A 14009-nucleotide genomic window follows, 5' to 3' on the forward strand; every position below is an offset into this window, starting at 1 on the left:
GAGCTGTTTTGCAAAGAAGAATGGGCAAGGATTTCAGTCTCTAGATGTGCAAAGCTGGTAGAGACATACCCTAAAAGACTGGCAGCTGTAATTGCAGCAAAAGGTGGTTCTACAAAGTATTGACTCAGGGTGCTGAATAATTATGCACACACCACTTTGCAGTTATTGATTTGTAAAAAATGTTTGGAATCATGTATGATTTTCGTTCCACTTCTCATGTGTACACCACTTTGTATTGGTCCCTAATGTGGAATTCCAATAAAATTGATGCATGTTTGTGGCACTAATGTGACAAAATGTGGAAAACTTCAAGGGGGCCGAATACTTTTGCAAGCCACTTTAACAGCTGAAAATCTGTATACGAATGCAAATATAATGTAATGCTGCTGAAATACATTAGAGGTATGACTAATGCCACTGAATCATCAAAATACCAATACACTACAAAGGAATCCCTCTCGCCGTATGTAAAAGAATACATCTTATTTTTTAGCATTTGGACACTTTGGAGCCTGCTGTACTTAATGTTAAGGTAAACAGACCAAGTGTTTTCCTATTCATGAGATGCTGCTAGACGCAAGAAGCACTCAGCCACTGTTTACTCTGCTCCAAAGCAGTTATCTTTTGGACAGAACTCATTACGCGACGCGCTGCCAGTAAAACTTTGCGCACTCTGCAGGCTCTGTTATGCCCGAATGCTGTGTTCTGTGCATGACTCGTACAACGCGTCGGTAAAAAGTTCAACATTGGCTAGCATGAGTGGAACAAATCATCGCTGATGCAGAGTGTAAACACCTCTTCTAAATTAAGAACTCTCCGCTTGGGAATACAAAGCGACGGGACTAAAATAACGAGAATAATGTTTTCTACTCGGAGGATGTGAGATTTGAAGCACGGATTAAGCCGGGAACAAAAAAACTAACACATCAGGTCAGGCAGGAAATCTATTTTGGGTAGGAAAAAAGATGTAGACTGTAGAGGAAGTAGTTTGGTAAGCTTTCTTTTGTGATTCATAGATACATTTTGCAATTATTTTTATTATTACTTAGTATTTATATAGCATTGACCTCTCCTGCAGCACTTTACAGAGTACATAGTCATGTCAGTTAGATGTTCCTCAGAGGTTGTTACTGCCTACTGTAAGTGACTACAACATAGGCAAAAAGAAGATCACAGTGCACATGAATGTGTGTGTTTAAATGTATTTTACAGTTTTTGCCGATAGTGGTCTTTTAACGGACACTGGGGCTTAGCTACTGCAGGGCCGGGCCGAGGCATAGGCTGGAGAGGCTCCAGCCTCAGGGCGCAGTGTAGGAGGGGGCGCACAATTCATTCAGCTGTCATTCCTAATTGTGTTTGAAGCAGAAAGAAATAAGAAAAGGAGATACATGGAAGTGACTACAAGCCAGATAACTAGAGATTAAGGTGTTGGGGGCCCTGGGGTGCCTCTTAGTCTAAGAGCAATCAGTGTGTGACAGCTGGGGTGGGAGGGATGGAGGGGCGCACTTTGGTATCTCAGCCTTAGGTGCTGGAGGACCTTGTCCCGACTCTGGGCTACTGTATGGCTGAGGTCTGGACATTAGCACCAGGCTCAGATGTTGTTTATAAAGAGAAGATGCAACATAATGGTAAACATGTCCTTTCCCCACTTTATGTAAGTGAGTTGCTAGCTATCATCAAATTCAAAATCAGCCTATTTATTTTTTAAATAATTGAACTTTTGAATGACTGCTGCTTTGTTGTCCTTGTACTGTTTTCTCCAGTCTTCCTCCGGTGCTTTGGTTATACGTGACTCCAGTAGGTGACAGTAGGTAGCTCTCTTTTGCTCCTTAGAGCTTAAAGCGGACCTGAAGTGTTACAGCTTATAGAGCACGAACAGAGATGCTGCAGTGTAGTCACCTTCTGGTTTGCTGGGAGCACAGAAAGGGTTAACTTCCTGTCTTTACATATTAGCTTACAACTTGGAAGACAGCTAGGAACTCAAATTACACTAACTCATTACTTGCTGAGGAGGGAGAATTATACAGGCTGTTCTCTATAAAGAAATACAGGGTGGATTACTCTGTTTTCCTTCTCTCTTGTATAAGAGTTCAGGTCCGCTTTTAAACTAAAGCAACTGTAATAAACTCCTCACCACTTCTCTGCTCTGTCTCCTATTATTTATCTCCTGCTGCTCATATTAAGCAGTGATGCTGGTGTTTACAGTCTGAGTAATGAGCGTAAGCAATGGTCCCAGAATCCTTTTCAGGATAACTGGGCAGCTGTGTGCTACGCTGGACAAGTCTGAACTCCTGATTATCAGTGCACAGTCAGCTCTGTTCCCCTCCAGAGGAAGAGCAATTACCTAAAAAGTCAGGGAGAAACAGACACTTTTCTACAACTTCTACTGACATTCTCTAAAAATGAGACATTCTGTTGTTATTTTGTGAACCTGGGACAGCTACTAATGTGCAGAAACCCAAAACAAATTGTCATCTGTGTCCAATTTTTATTGTGAAATTCAAGGAAATCCAATTAAAAAAAAAACCTTAACAAGTACGAGGTTGATATTCAGTGTCCCTGGCAGGCTTGCCTAATCTTCCTGTTCTCTCTTTAGCAGGTCCCAGTACTGCTGTGACAGCAATATAGGTCCTTTAGCTGTATTTTCCAATGGTGCCAACAGTACATCCCACCCATTCAAATGCACCTTTATAGTAAAGTAAAGGCAGAACTCCGACATTGCTAAGACCTGAAGCTGCAGGGTGGATGAATGGAGACACTCTCAGAGGTTCTTTATCATACGTTAGCAGTGGTGACATAGTGTGTGTGTGTGTGTGGGGGGGGGGGGGGGGGCAGGGCAGAGGTGACACAAAGGGGGCATTGGAGGCACAGGAGAACAGAGATGGCACAGAGGAGGACGCTGGAAGCACGGGGGGTACAGAGGAGGTACAGGGGACAGAGTTAGCACAATGTTTCCGACTTAAAGAGGAACTCCAGTGAGAATAATGTAATACAAAAAATGCTTCATTTTTGCAATAATTATGTAGAAATGATGTAGTCAGTGTTTGCCCATTATAAAATCCTTCCTCTCCCTGATTTACATTCTGACATTTACCACATGGTGACATTTTTACTGCTGGCAGGTCATGTCAGTGGAAGGAGATGCTGCTTGCTTTTTTGGCAGTTGGACCCAGCTGTAAACAGCTATTTCCCACAATGCAATGAGGTTCACAGACAGGAGGGTCCTGACATCACACTGTGGGAGGGGTTTCACCACAATATCAGCCATACAGAGCCTCCTGATGATCCCTTTGTGAAAAGGAAAAGATTTATCGTGGGGAAGGGGGTATCAGCTACTGATTGGGATGAAGTTCAATTCTTGGTCATGGTTTCTCTTTAAAGAAAATCTGTAACGAAAAAACCTCCCCTGTGGGGTACTCGCCTCGGGTGGGGGAGGCCTCCGGATCCTATTGAGGCTTCCCCCGTCCTCCTCGGTCCCACGGTGGCGGCGAAAATCCTCCCGGAGTTGCGGCGATGTAAATATTTACCTTTTGGCTCCAGAGCAGGCGTAGTATCCGCTCCTTCCCACGGAGATAGACGGGAATAGCCGATCTCCGTCGGGCTGCTCTACTGCGCAGTCGCAAGTCTCCTGCCCCTGCGCAGTACAGCGGACCCGATGGAGATCGGCTATTTCCGCCTATCTCCGTCAGAAGAGCCGAAACAGCGCCCCCGCTGGAGCCTGGAAAGGTAAATATTAAACAGGCTGTCTCATTAGGATCCGGAGGCTTCCCCCTCCCGAGGTGAGTACCCCCCAGGAGACGTTTTTCTTGTTACAGTGTCTCTTTAAGAATGGATTCAGTTGCAGAACTAACCAACAGTCCCTATCTTGTTTGTTAACTGGGGACCATCTGTACTCCCATCCTCAGACCTGAGGGTACTACATCATATCCTTTCCCGGGGTTGTCTCTCTTTTATATTGTTTGTAGTCATTTTTACAGTTGATATTGTAAATGTGTAAAATATAAATATTACGCTTCTGTACATTTACGGAAAGGAAGAGGAGAAGATAAGGAAGAGGAGATAGTTTATGGATAATGTCCTACAGCACAGATTGCAGATTCCACTTTTGTGTCCTAGTTTACACTGTTGCGTTATATGAATACATGATTATTCAGTAAGAGAAAACAAAGGTCTATTCATTTAAAGTGGACCTGAACTGAGAACTTCCTCTTTGCTCTAAAAGATTAGCCACAGCATAATACACTTTAAAGAAAAACATTTCTTTGTTACAGCTGATACAAATCCTGCAATAAATCTGCAATAAATCTGCAGTGTGTCTACTTCCTGCTGTCATGGCAGCAGGCATAAGGGTAACACCCTGTGTTTACAAATTAGCTGCTCTGCCAAGGCAGCCAGCTGAGATCAAATTACAATGCTGATTAGACACAGATGGGGGGAATTAGACAGGCTAAACTCTCTAAATACACACAGGGTGCATTTCTCTGTTTTCCTTCTGTCCTACTCATGAGTTAAAGAGGAACTCCAGCCTAAACAAACATACTGTCATTAAGTTACATTAGTTATGTTCATTAAAATAGATAGGTAATATAATCTCTTACCCACACTGTTTTAAAAGAACAGGCAAATGTGTGATTTCATGATGGCAGCCATCTTTTTGGTTGAAAGGAGGTGACAGGGAGCATGAGACACAGTTCCAACTGTCCTGTGTCCTGAGCACCTCTCCCAGTTGCTAGGCAACATGAATAACAACATAGGAAATCCCATCATGCTCTGCACAGCATCAGGGAAAAAAAAGCCTGGGCTTTTTTTCTTTGATAGGTGGAGCTTAGTTAAAAATGCAGCTAAAAATAATGCTTTGGTAAGAAAAACAAAGTTCTGATGCTGTGAAACTGTTAAAGGAACACCAAGCCTTTTCAGTACTGCCGAGTAGATTTTTAGTCCGGAGGTTCACTTTAAGGTCCACTATAAGCCATTATCAAAATCTGATAGAAAGAGGAGGATGCAGACACGTCTTCTTCGAGTTGTTCAGCCTAGCAGCTCGGCAGAGTCTACTCTATTTCATCTCACCTGCAGTAAATCAGGCGCTTTGAGAAATGGCAACAGCCCAGAAACGACATTTCATTTTGCAGCGGATGTCCGAGATAAGATATCACTCCATTTCCACTGATAATTTCTCTAGCGAGAGCGCCACGCTCTGTAAACGGGGGGAGAGGAATAGAAATGGCTTTTGCGCCTATTACTTATTGATTATCCGGCAGGTTTGGAGCCTTATGATGTGGCCGGTACATCATGTATAGATAGATGGAGGTAACTTACTCCAATTTTATGCTTCTGGATATTGAGGATCGCGGGAAAGAGAAATGTTCTCTCTCAAATCCGCTTCCTCAATTGTGAAGCTGCTGGTGGAGGGAGGAGCAGGTCTGGAGGGCAACTGCACATCTGCTCTCGCCAGTTCACAGCAGATTAAGCTGTAATTCTATCTGTAAAGACAGCCTGTCATGATAGCCATACAGCTTCTGCCCTCAGTGACTGCTGAGAAGTTACAAGTCATTTAGCTGTTCACTGGTCTTAAAGCAGCAGGGACAGCCATGCTATCCCAGAAAAAAAAAAAACACATCTATAAGTAGATAAATACTTGTTCTACTTACATAATATACAGTGGTGTGAAAAACTATTTGCCCCCTTCCTGATTTCTTATTCTTTTGCATGTTTGTCACACTTAAATGTTTCTGCTCATCAAAAACCGTTAACTATTAGTCAAAGATAACATAATTGAACACAAAATGCAGTTTTAAATGATGGTTTTTATTATTAGTGAGAAAAAAACCTCAAAACCTACATGGCCCTGTGTGAAAAAGAAATTGCCCCCTGAACCTAATAACTGGTTGAGCCACCCTTAGCAGCAATAACTGCAATCAAGCGTTTGCGATAACTTGCAACGAGTCTTTTACAGCGCTCTGGAGGAATTTTGGCCCACTCATCTTTGCAGAATTGTTGTAATTCAGCTTTATTTGAGGGTTTTCTAGCATGAACCGCCTTTTTAAGGTCATGCCACAACATCTCAATAGGATTCAGGTCAGGACTTTGACTAGGCCACTCCAAAGTCTTCATTTTGTTTTTCTTCAGCCATTCAGAGGTGGATTTGCTGGTGTGTTTTGGGTCATTGTCCTGCTGCAGCACCCAAGATCGCTTCAGCTTGAGTTGACGAACAGATGGCCGGACATTATCCTTCAGGATTTTTTGGTAGACAGTAGAATTCATGGTTCCATCTATCACAGCAAGCCTTCCAGGTCCTGAAGCAGCAAAACAACCCCAGACCATCACACTACCACCACCATATTTTACTGTTGGTATGATGTTCTTTTGCTGAAATGCTGTGCTACTTCTACGCCAGATGTAACAGGACACGCACCTTCCAAAAAGTTCAACTTTTGTCTCATCGGTCCACAAGGTATTTTCCCAAAAGTCTTGGCAATCATTGAGATGTTTTTTTTTAGCAAAATTGAGACGAGCCTTAATGTTTTTTGCTTAAAAGTGGTTTGCGCCTTGGATATCTGCCATGCAGACCGTTTTTGCCCAGTCTCTTTCTTATGGTGGAGTCGTGAACACTGACCTTAATTGAGGCAAGTGAGGCCTGCAGTTCTTTAGATGTTGTCCTGGGGTCTTTTGTGGCCTCTCGGATGAGTTTTCTCTGCGCTTTTGGGGTCATTTTGGTTGGCCGGCCACTCCTGGGAAGGTTTATCACTGTTCCATGTTTTTGCCATTTGTGGATAATGGCTCTCACTGTGGTTCGCTGGAGTCCCAAAGCTTTAGAAATGGCTTTATAACCTTTACCAGACTGATAGATCTCAATTACAGTACTTTTGTTCTCATTTGTTCCTGAATTTCTTTGGATCTTGGCATGGTGTCTAGCTTTTGAGGTGCTTTTGGTCTACTTCTCTGTGCCAGATACCTCCTATTTAAGTGATTTCTTGATTGAAACAGGTGTGGCAGTAATCAGGCCTGGGGGTGACTACAGAAATTGAACTCAGGTGTGATAAACCACAGTTAAGTTATTTTTTAACAAGGGGGGCAATCACTTTTTCAGACAGGGCTATGTAGATTTGGAGTTTTTTTTCTCACTAAATAATAAAAACCATCATTTAAAACTGCATTTTGTGTTCAATCATGTTATCTTTGACTAATCGTTAATGGTTTTTGATGAGCAGAAACATTTAAGTGTGACAAACATGCAAAAGAATAAGAAATCAGGAAGGGGGCAAATAGTTTTTCACACCACTGTATGTATTGTACTATCCACGTTTTGATTTCAGTGACTTTTATATTTTAAATAAAGAGAAAACTGTTTCAGGCATTTTCCATCTTTACTGCCTCTGACTGAAGCCAATCCTGATGCCATTTCCTCCCTTACTTTTTTCCTCCTAGAAACTGCACTGACATATCTAGCTTGCTTTGTAAACACACGTGATATTTCAGCAGCTTCTGCAGAGGGGTGAGGTGTATTTCCCTTCTCAGTCTCATATCACACTGAACTGCCCTCAGCCAATCAGTGAGGAGCAGGAATGTGAGAGGGGAGATAGCAAGCTTCCTTTTCCCCGATGTACCTAATAGAGATAAGATTTATTACAGCTGAAACATTTATGATTATATTGTAATGTTTGCAATGCAGTGTCAGGTTGTATACTGCATAATAAACACAGATAAGTGAGTAAATGGAATGTGATTTTATGGCTGACAATCCCACTTTAAAGAGGTCCTGTGGCTATTTCACACAGGAAGTTTTGATTTAGCTGAATGGCATTTCTTGACTAGCTTTAAGTTTCAGAATACGTTTTCGACCCAGAAGATAGGCCAAAATATTACTGTTTGAATATTTTAGGCTGGGCTCCCACTTGCAGCCTGACCAGCGGGAATATAGAGTGTAGTGTCTAGTGTAGCGCGGCTGTATTTACGCAGGCACAGTACGGCTGTGCACGTGCCTAGAGGGGAATGCACCCCTGATGTTCCCACCCACAAGTCCTTGTTTGTAATGTCCGGGGGGGGGGGGGGGTTGCCTCTATAGGATCCAGAGCATACATGTCAAACTCTGGCCCTCAGAGCCATCAGAATTGGCCCTCAGGTGGTTTGCCGACTTTGCATTATATTTGGTCCACTCTAGACCACCAGAGAATCTATATTGGAGGTTAAACTCTAGATCACCAGGGAAGTCATATGGGGAGGGGTACAGCACTGGATACCAGGAAACTGTATAGGAGAGGGGAGGGGGCCACTAGTAGACACCAGGGAACTGTATAGGGGAAGGAAGGGACTACTAAACACCAGGGAACTGTATATGGGAGGGAGGACCCCTATACATCAGGGAATTTTGTAGATGAGGAAGGGAGGACAACTAAACATCAGGTAACTGTATAGGGGATGCAGGTGGGGGGGGGGGGGTATTCGACATCAGAGGACTTTATAAGGGAGAGAGGTGGCCACTAGACATAGAGGTCGGCCCCCACGACTTGGTCCCAGAGCTCAATTTCGGCCCACTTTGTATTTGAGTTCGACACCCCTGATCTAGAGGCTTCCCTCTTCTAAAATAAGTATGTCTTTTTGTACTTGAGCTTCTCCTCAAGTTCTCTTGAAATGTGGAGAGGGAAGGACAGGATCTATGAGAGTGATTGCTGACTAGGCCAGCAGGGAACAAGATGACGGACTGTGCAAAGGATAGACAGGGACCAGGGTAACAGACTGCAGACAGGACTGTCAGGGACCCGGACAAAAGGTTGCAGATGGGACCTGGATGACATATAGGAGACTGAACTGGCAGGGACTAGGGTGACACACTGCATACTTGCTACTGCACTGGCAAGGACTAGGATGACAGATTGCGTACTGGACTGGCAGGGACCAAGATGACAGATTGCAGACTGGACTGGCAGGGGCCTGGATGACAGATCTGTGGAATGGGCTAGCAGAACAGACTGTGGCTAGGACTGGCCTGGACAGCAGTGTGTAGCAGATACGTTTCTGAGTCTTGGACTTACTTTTCCTCAATATGGGCTTGATTTGCTAAGACAAATAGCATGCCTTATCTGAGTTAACACGCCTTATCAGAGATAACACTCCTTATCAAAGTTGACACGCCTTATCAGAGTAGCATAGCGAGCGCTACGATCCCGCAGGGGCTCAAGGCAGGACGAGTGGAGCTCTCGTCATTGCCAATTAGCAGGCATAAGTTTGTAGCGCTCGCTATGCTACTCTGATAAGGCGTGTTAACTCAAATAAGGCATGCTATTTGTCTTAGTGAATCAAGCCCTATGGGGTTGAATCACTAAGCTGCGCTGCTACAGCTGCCATAGCGAACACTGCTAAATTACGCTCTGCTCTGATAGTTTAACGAGCGTTTCATTAAAGAGAACCAGAGAGGAGAAAAGTAAAGCTTTTATACATACCTGGGGCTTCCTCCAGCCCCATACGCACGTATCGCTCCCACGCCGCCGTCTTCTGCTGCCTGGATCAGCCGGTACTGGGTCCCGTCATTACCGCCAGTCGGCCGGCGGACGCGGCCAATTCTCCGCATCACAGAGGCTCCCTCCGTACACTTACGCTTGCGGCTGCCTACTGCGCAGCCGCATGCGTACGGGTATGGAGGGACATGCGGACAATTGGCCGCATCCGCCGGAAGTGACGGGACCCGGTAGCGGCGATAGAGGATGCGGAGGATGGCGACGTGGGAGCGATCCGTGCGTATGGGGCTGGAGGAAGCCCCAGGTATGTATAATATAAAAGCCTTTTTCTTTTTTCACCCTCCATTCCTCTCTGGTTCCCTTAAAACTTAAATAGCGCTCCAATAAACTCTGATTTGTAGTTAACGCAAAAGTAGAAAAAATGGAGTAAAGAGGCTAAAGGGCACAAAGAGCCTGACAGCCGTTTCTTACCAACACAGCCTCGGAAGAAGTGTCGGGCAGCGTGGAACGGCCTCCCACTCTCGCTTGCATTTTTGATGATTTGTAGTTACGCCTCTGAGGCCAGCTGTAGATTCCATGTTTTATATAGCAGTGTTTCCAGCGTACAAAACTATGTAATAAAATGACTACGCAAGAAATAAGGCTGTAAAAATTCACCTACCTTTCTTTTAAACAATGTCCATTTTCACTGCAGCGTTATTATAGATCTGAAAGAAATGGTCAGAAATGTGAATGCCTGTGCTGTAGTGCTTTGCTCTTTCTGTTATGGTAACAATTTGAAACCTTTGGCTTTTGTATCTGTAATCCGCCACACATTTGTGCTCGGAACTAATGGCGGCCGGCAGGCTATTTTTATGTCCGAGAACATTGTGCTTTCTTATCTTCACTGCGTTTCCTCTTGTACTTTATAACTCTCAGTCTCCAGGTAGCAATTTGGAAATGTTGCTGACCACAGAGTTAATGTCTTTCTTTAGCTCATACTTGTATTTCTTGTGTTAAAAGCAGACCCGAATTCTTGCACAGCTTACAGTGAAAAGTCTTAATTCTATAACTATGTGCTGAAGAGATTCACTTCACTGTGTTCTAAGCTTGTTTAGGCAGATAAACCTGTCTAATTCATTCTTATCAGTAACTTTGAATAGACTTCAGGAGAGCTCTGCTGAGTAAACACTAAAGCTTAACCCTTTCAGTACCTTCTGTAAAAGGGAAACCAAGATAAAGTTTCAGGTTTTTTTTTAGGATTTCTGTAAATTGTAATGACATTTTTTCCCCATAAAGGTTATCATGCGGTGGCCAGTCTTAGAGCAGAGAGGAAGTTTTGAGTTCAGTTCCACTTTAAATAATGCCTGGATTGAACTAAAATAGTTGTAAAGTCTGTAAAGTACTGCAGACGGTGTCAGTACTATATAAATACATAATAATAACATGGTTCGATATTAAACTATGACTATGGTAGAATTAGATTGTGAGCTTCTCGCAGGACAGTCAGTGACATGACTATGTACTCTGTAAAGTGCTGCAGAAGATGTCAGTGCTATATAAATACAAAATATTAATATGGTAGGACATTAGACTATGACTATGGTAGGATTAGGGTGTGAGCTCCTCTGAGGACAGTCCGTGACATGACTATGTACTCTATAAAGTGCTGCAGAAGGTTTCAGTGCTATATAAATACATAATAACTAACTAATGCTAACAATGAGTAAACACTAAAGTTTAACCCATTCAGTACCTTCTGTAAAAGGAAAACCAAGTAAAGTTTCAGGGTTTTTTAGGATTTTTATAAATCAGCTTACGTGTGCAGCTAACCTGCAAAAAGCGTGCTGGAAATAGCTGCTAGTAGAATATTGGTAAAATTTATGATATTCAACTATTGGGCAGTGCTAATTCCAATAGTAGAATATCTGTCTATTTTACTGATATTTTACTAACTTTAAACTTAATCCCATTCTCACATTACCCCTCCCTAACCGACTCCCCCACCAATACCTAACCCTAGTGAACCTTACATGAATGCCTAACCCTTACCGACCCACCACCACCACCAATGCCTAAACGTAACGGTCCCTCCCCCTGGTGCAAATCCACCGATGTCTTCGCCACCTTCCCTGCAATAACCATACCTCAGCAGCAGAGAGAGGAAGTGGGTGGGGTCAGACCCTCTGCTGGGGAGTAAGAGCAATAGTACAACAGAGTACTTAGTACAATAATAGTACAAGGAATCCAAGAGAAGATATTCTCTATTGTTTTGCTCATGTTTAAATGTCAGGTTGAGTTTTCCCCATTGGAAGTCCCGTTTTATGGAGATACTGAGCTACAAAAATTATTAAAAAAAGTTAAAATTTATTTTGCAAGAAGCTAAATTGAATATCACAGTGAATTGCGTAAAAGGTTGATATCACTTTGTATATATTCAGACGTAAGGCTGAATACAGAAAGACATGGAAGTTTTGGCTGCGATAGTTGAAGATAAGTGAAAATGAAATAATTTGGCTTCCTCGGTAGAAATGTACAAACTCAGCACCTAATGTCATTGTGTAACTCCAGGCAAGTGAGATCTATTCCACTGTGTGGCCACTGTACTGTCGGGTAATTGTTCCAGGAAAGGACAACACTGCGTGAAGATTAATATGTTAGGACAGTGGTGTGACCTCTGAATCAGAATCAGAATCATTTATTTCGCCAAGTACAACGTGAGTTGTATCCGGAATTGGTTTTGGCACAACAGGGTCGGTGGTGGTACAGTACAGAAATTGAACAGTCAACATACAGAAGGTACACAGTAGATACATATGGCGCATACATAAATACAGTGGATACATACAGTAGGTACAATGCATCAATAGAGACAGAGCGAGGCATAGGTAGAGGACCCGTAAAAGAATGAACCCAGGAGAAAGGACCAGGGGGGACATCCGCTGCCGTCCAAGGCACTCAAAACGCTTCTGCAGCGATACTTTGAATCAGATGCCCCTGGTCTATCCTTGGGAAGAGAGAGAGAGAGAGAGAGAAAAAGATAGAGAAAGAAAGAGAGGAGCTGTAGAATAGTGAAGTGGAACGAAAAAGCCCCTGGGGTTGTGGTGTGACCTGTCTGGTTAGTGACTCGACTTGTCTGGTCTTCAACTGCGATGGGACCGTGTCTGCTGGTCTGGCATTGTCTTTGTCCCTGTGTACAGCTGCTTTGTGTCGGTGTATAGCTGCTGAGGAGGGATGGTAACTTTAAGTGCAGCCCTACGATGATGGAAGCTGGAGCGAGCTGGAGGACCCCGCCAGTTCGGCAGACGATGGGATGGCTTTCCCAGGGGCCAGAGAGATGGTGGTGGACTGACTCCTCTGGGGACACAGCAGTGGCCTGAATTAGGCAGTGGAGAGGAAGGCCAGGAGAGTGCACTGACCTGACCAGCGGTGGTGTGCTCCGAGGGTGCCTGCAGGCCCAGTCGGCAGCAGTGGAGAAGCCGGAAGAGTGGTGTAGATCCAGCAGCCTCTGGGTCCACGGATCACGACAGTGGATCAGCCGCATGTCTTAGGCAGCGTGTGGTTGCCCCCAAGTTGTAGCTGCCCCACGTGGGATCCTGCAGGTCTCCATCCTCCCGATCACGCGATCTGGCAGGCAGGCGGCGATGGAAGAGGCCTCGTCTGTTCCGCGGTTAGAGTGGCTGATGCACGCAGCAGCGGGAGCAGGAACAGTCCAGGCGGTGGTGATGAGACAGCTTGAACAGCTGATCGCTCGATCAGCTGGCAGAACAGTCTCCGCGTGTCTTCTCCTGTGTCCCGCATCCTCCCCTGCCATGGCTGTCCCATGTGCAGTGAGAGGCTGGGAGCAGCAGCGGGGGACCAGCTGTGGCTTCCCTCTGTGCGGCGACCTGGTTCCACTGGCTGTGAGCGGTGGGGGAACAGATGTGGGTTCCCTCCTTGCGACGTCCTGGTCTCCATGGCGGCGGCGGCTTCAGGCCACTGTGTGCAGCGGCAGGGAAACAGCTGTGGTCTCCTCCGTGCGACGTCCTGGTTTCTCCTGCTGCAGCCTCCATCAACACGGAGCGTCTTAGGTCAGCTGATTGCGTCGGCTCGATCAGCTGAGAGCGAAGCGGCGTCTTTGTCCAGGCCGTGAGATGGTGGTGTCCGCATGGTCTTGTCTGCTGGTTCTGGAAACAGGAACGGCGTGGGCACCGATGGACCGGACTCGTGCAGACTGGAACACGAGGTCTGCAATCGAGGGGGGGACCCAGGTGAAAACAGATGCCAGTTAGGCAGAAAGGAGGAGGAAGGGCCGGAGCCCTGTGTGCCGCGGCTGCTTAGTCCAGCGCCATCTTGGTCTGACTCTGACTTCTTCTACTGGTAATGTCTGACATGAAAAATGAATAAAAAAGATATAAAAAGTAAACAATCTCAGGTTACTGGAGAAAAGCTGGTCCCATGGCCTTTTTTGTCCCTTCTCTAGTTCTCAAGCCGTCATGTATCAGAACATGTTGAAGAGGCCTCAGAAGAGGCCTCGAACTTTTGATGGAACTGATTTTTAAAGCTAATGTGAAGCTAAAAAAACAAAAACAAAACCAG

General features: G+C 44.8%; 1 protein-coding gene and 1 long non-coding RNA gene across 6 annotated transcripts in view; one reads left to right on the plus strand and one right to left on the minus strand.

Annotated features, from left to right (window-relative positions):
• The window catches only part of CTPS2 (CTP synthase 2), a 300027-nt gene that overhangs the window by 194573 nt on the left and 91445 nt on the right, over positions 1 to 14009 (plus strand). The gene's annotated exons all lie outside the window — the stretch shown is intronic.
• Positions 1 to 14009, minus strand: part of LOC137547316 (uncharacterized) — a 92233-nt gene that overhangs the window by 62073 nt on the left and 16151 nt on the right. The window contains exon 2 of the long non-coding RNA XR_011026561.1: positions 10114 to 10159. This is a non-coding gene — a long non-coding RNA (uncharacterized lncRNA). The remainder of the gene's footprint in view (positions 1 to 10113; positions 10160 to 14009) is intronic.

The sequence above is a fragment of the Hyperolius riggenbachi genome, chromosome 2 (genome assembly GCF_040937935.1).
Source record: "Hyperolius riggenbachi isolate aHypRig1 chromosome 2, aHypRig1.pri, whole genome shotgun sequence".
Classification (NCBI taxonomy): domain Eukaryota; kingdom Metazoa; phylum Chordata; class Amphibia; order Anura; family Hyperoliidae; genus Hyperolius; species Hyperolius riggenbachi.